General features: G+C 41.3%; 1 long non-coding RNA gene across 1 annotated transcript; it reads left to right on the plus strand.

The window, feature by feature from the left end:
• The first annotated feature begins 703 nt into the window (after positions 1 to 703).
• LOC138747897 (uncharacterized) lies at positions 704 to 3,592 on the plus strand. The gene is made up of 3 exons (XR_011347723.1): positions 704 to 786; positions 2,164 to 2,459; positions 3,463 to 3,592. It is a non-coding gene; the product is annotated as an uncharacterized lncRNA (long non-coding RNA).
• Positions 3,593 to 4,767: the final 1,175 nt, after the last annotated feature.

The following is a 4,767-nucleotide window of genomic DNA, read 5'->3' on the forward strand; positions in this document are numbered from 1 at the left end:
TAATTTCAATAAAAACTGCCTCAAAAAGAAAGCAATCCTTATGGCCTGTGGCTAGTGATACCAGCTCTTGCATTAACTGGATGGACTACGGCCCCCCAGTTATTGCGTATTCAAAATCCTTATAGCCCGTTCATGACTAGTAAGCTCAAAGGTTTTCAGCAGAAAGTCCTGGAATTTAGTATACTTCTGGTCCACCGGAGGGTTATTGATGAAGGAACTCACCCTTGCTGCGATTGTAGTATCTAATGCATTTACAACGTGCCAATATCTTGTATCCTCAGATGTAATGTTCCAAAGCACAAATTGCGCTTCGGCCAACTGCAGCCAGCTACGTGGCTGATCCAATCAGGATGGAGGCAGGCGAACTGCTACTGCATTAACCAGCACCAGTGCTGCAGCCAGTGAAGCTGCGTTGACATCCACCCTCAAAGTCGTCGGTTGCTCGTCTATGTCAGTCATGTGGGACTCAGTGTAGCTGAGGCCCATCAGGGTCACCAAAATATCTAGTGGCCTATCTGACGACACTACCTTACGCAAGTGGCAATAAACGACACTGGAGACGGTAGAGTCAGGAATCAGTCCCCTTATTGTGCTTAACCACAGCTTTTATAGTTCCCTCTGCTCATTTCATGCTGAGCCTTCTGGGATGCGGTAGTAACGTCACTTTCCAGCCTCGGATGTTGGGTGCCATAAAAAGTGTGGGCTCTTATTCACATGCTTTTCCTACTTGCTGGTGCCTGGCCTGTAGCTGGAGGACTGGGACATCGTTGGAGGCTACGCGCCCTGGTAATGTGCTTGCTTAACTGTTGTGACTGCGCGTGATTCTGTTGTACGCGTGGGGCTCCTGCTACAACCGCACAAAGTGACAAATACTTCCTGGAATAAATCAACCCACTATTCCTGTTGATCCCTTTGAACAGCAGGGTTCAGTGCTTTCCCTGCCTCTGACTTTGTGTTGGCTGTTCTGGGTGATGAGAGCTGATGACCAGATTGGGTTTTAGTTTGTCACAGGTGAACTGGCATGTGGATTGCCCAGCAGATATCGTTCACTAACCATTGACACTGTCACCAAAGCATTCGCACTGATTTTGGAGTGAATGTTGAACAGTTGCACATCACTCACCTAACTAGATCATCACTCAGCTTTAACTTGCTCGAAGATTACCGAGAATCTGTGTACCTCCCAGGCCAGCCTCACACTTTGTCTCTGGTTTCAATGAGTATTCACTGGTGCTGGAGCTGGCCAACACTGAAGAAGATGTCCTGACCACAATCCACACAGAGGATCCTCTGTGAGCTCAGGCCTGAGTGTCGAGGAGGGAATCCTCACCTCAACAACTTGTATCTTTATATAGTGCCTTTTAACACACTGAAGATCATAACTCTAGCAAAAAATGAAGTCAAGGTCACACTAAAGAAGGAATTGATATTTTATCATCTCATTTGTGCAACCTAATCTCCAGAAGCTTCATCAAGCAGCTGGTTCCAAAGGCAGGATGTTAACCAGGCAATATGGGTTACACTGTTAATATTAATGTCAAGCCTCAGTCAATGATCTGTCTTGGGCTTTAGTTTTGTTGAAGATTTCTATCCCACTGTCTGTAAACTGAAGAGGAGGATTTGTCCCATTGACAGATATGGAGAAGACAGCCTGCCAGGGAATATTTCTATTTTCCTTTCACAATTTCTTTGGAAATGAATGAGCACCTACAGAGAAAGTGAGAATTAATTTTTAAGCCAAATCCAAAAGCAATCTTGACCCTTCCCGACTCATTAAAAAAAATGTCATGGCTTGTGTTTTGAATATGTTGGGCATTTTTAACGAGAAGTTGTGTTCTGTGTTCAATAGAGAATGTACGTCATTGTGCATTTTGCATTCACAAAGCTATTTTGTTCTAAAGTATCCAAGTGTTGATTGACTATTTGGAGTTTCATGCAATATTCCATTTTCACTCTCAAGTGTAGGACAAGGAGTGGGTTAATGTTTGCCTCGGTCTTGCCCCACTGTGACCACAAACCAGAAATTTTCGGTGTGGCCTCTGTCTCTCAGAGGAGATCCCTCATACATTGTTTACACCTCACCAAACAATAAAACACTCCTGCATCTGGTGGAGAAACCCAGGACTCCACTCCAATCCAGTGACCATTCTCTTTCTCCCACAGATGCTGTTCGACTCCTTGAGTTCCTCCAACTCCAGATTCCAGCGTCCGCTGTCTCCTGTGTGACTCTATAAGGCTGCCCCTTAATATTTTCCCTCATTCTTAATGAACACTTCATTTATGAGGTCCCTTCCTTTACCTTCTGCTGGCAGTGAGTTGGCTCCTGGACACCAGAAGTTCCTGAACCTCTGCTGTAACTTCAACCAACTAGCCGGAGTGTTCACTGACATTTTCAAGCTCTCTTTACTACAGTCAAAGGTTCTCACCTGCAGCAAAAGAGGATCAATGATCTCAGATTGGTGAGAATAAGATGGATCAGTTTATTTATAGATGGAATTCTCAATTATTAAGAAATTATAATTTGCAAACATTTAATGGAATTATGGAATAAAAAAATGAAATTATAGGTACTGAAGGTAAACTTTTGGCTAAAACTCCTTTGTTTCAAAATAAGCTTTTTCCATTTACACTTAATAATCAACTTTTGAAGTTGTGGGATCAGAAAGGTATTAAATTAGTAGAAGATTGTAATGAAGCAGGATAGTTTTATTTCATTCCAAATAATGAAAGGGAAATATAAAATATCTTCGAATACTCTTTTTTCTTATTATCAAATTAAAGCTCTATTGTTGGATCACTTTGGGCACACGTTACAGCTATCTAGATTGTCTAAATTTAAGATTTTACTTACTGATGGTGGCAAGAAAGGATTTGTATCTGAGATGTATTCTTTATTGCAGAATAAAATGATTAAGCCAGATGTTTATAAATCTAAATTAAAATGGGAAAAAGATTTATCCATATCTATCTCTCAGGATGATTGGATGAATCTATGTAAGGATAGTATGACTAAAATTGTAAATGTAAGGTGAAGACTGGTTCATTATAATTTTCTTCATCAATTATATTTAACTCTGGAAAAATTAAGAAAATATAAATTTATTTCTTCTGATTTATGTTCTTTTTTTTTACATTCTATTTGGTTATGTGAGACGGTGAAACCTTTTTGGGGTAGATTTAAGGAACTTTTAGAAGCTATTTTTAAACTGAAAATTCCACTTGATTGTTTAGTATTTTTATTGGGTTATATTAAGCAATTGAGCTTGGAGTTAAAATTAAATACATTTCAAATTGCTTTTTTGAGTTTGGCCTTAGCTGTAGCTAGAAAACGTTTGGCAATTACTTGGAAGAATGAGACTAATTTGAGCATTCAGCGATGGCATTTGGAAATGAGATCTTGTATTCCGTTGGAAAAAAATAACATATAATTTATGTAATAATTATTCTTTTTTTTTGTTAAAGCTTGGAGCCCGTATCTGGAATGTATGGAGTTGAATTATTAATTTTCTTCCCATTGCATTGGTGGTGTTGCTCCGAACCAGGGCAAACAACTGTGAGGGTTTTATGTCACGTGATCTCCTCTTCTTTTTCTTTTGGGGTAGTTTAGAGGGGGGTGGGGAAGGGTGGGTGGGTTAGGGGTGGTCGCAGGGGGTATATTTACAAAATATCATGGATGAATTATGTTTTTCTTTACTTGTATTTTTTATTGTATGACTTATCATGATCAATAAATAAAATTTTCCAAAACAACAATCATTCTGGTGTGCATGAAGAGCAGGGTGAGTTACCTCAATGACGATTGTCCAGTCGCACTCACAATTATTATGATAAAATGCTATGAGAGGTCGATCATGGCCAGAATTAACTCGTATTTAAGTAAAGATAAGGGCCCACTGCATTTCACCTCCTGCTCCACAGCAGATGCAATCTCACTGGCTCTCCATTCAACTCCAGATCACCTAGACAACAGCAACACGTACATCAGGCTACCCTTCATCGACTGTAGCTCAGCTTTCAACACCATCACACCCTCAGTGCTGGTCAACAAGCTCCAAAAACTGGGCCTCTGCTCCCCCCCCCCCCCCCCACCCACCACCACCCTCACCCCACCCAGCAACTGGATCATTAACTTCCACATTGGAAGCCCACAGTCAGTATGAATCGGAAATGCCTCCTCATCATTGACAATCAACACAAGCGCACCTCAAGGATACGGGCTTAGCCCCACTGCTCTACTTGCTCTATACCCATGACAGTGTGGCTAGACATAATTCAAATGCCATCTACAAATTTGCCAACGGCACCCCAGATGAGGAGTGAATTTAATGGTGTCACAACAACAACCTTGCACTTAACATAAGCAAAACTAAGGAGCTAATTGTGGACTTCAGGTGGGGGATGTCAGGAGAACACAAACCTCGAAGGGTCAGCAGTGGAAAGTATTAAGAACTTCAAATTCCTGGGTGTTAACATCTCGGAAGACCTGTTCTGGGGTCCCCATGTTGATGCAATTGCGAAGAAGACTCACCAGTGGCTATAACTCATGAGATTTGATACATCACCAAAGACTCTTGCAAATTTCTACAGGTGTACCATGGAGATCATTCTGGCTGGTCACATCACTGTCTGGTATGGAAGTGCCAAGGACAGGAAAAGCCCATAAAGAGTTGTGAACATGGGCCAGTGACATCACAGGCAACAGTCTTCATTCTATTGAGAACATCTGCAAGAGATGGTGTTTTAAGAAAGCAGCCTCTAACCTCAAGG

This window comes from Narcine bancroftii, chromosome 1 (genome assembly GCF_036971445.1).
Source record: "Narcine bancroftii isolate sNarBan1 chromosome 1, sNarBan1.hap1, whole genome shotgun sequence".
NCBI classification, from domain to species: Eukaryota; Metazoa; Chordata; class Chondrichthyes; order Torpediniformes; family Narcinidae; genus Narcine; species Narcine bancroftii.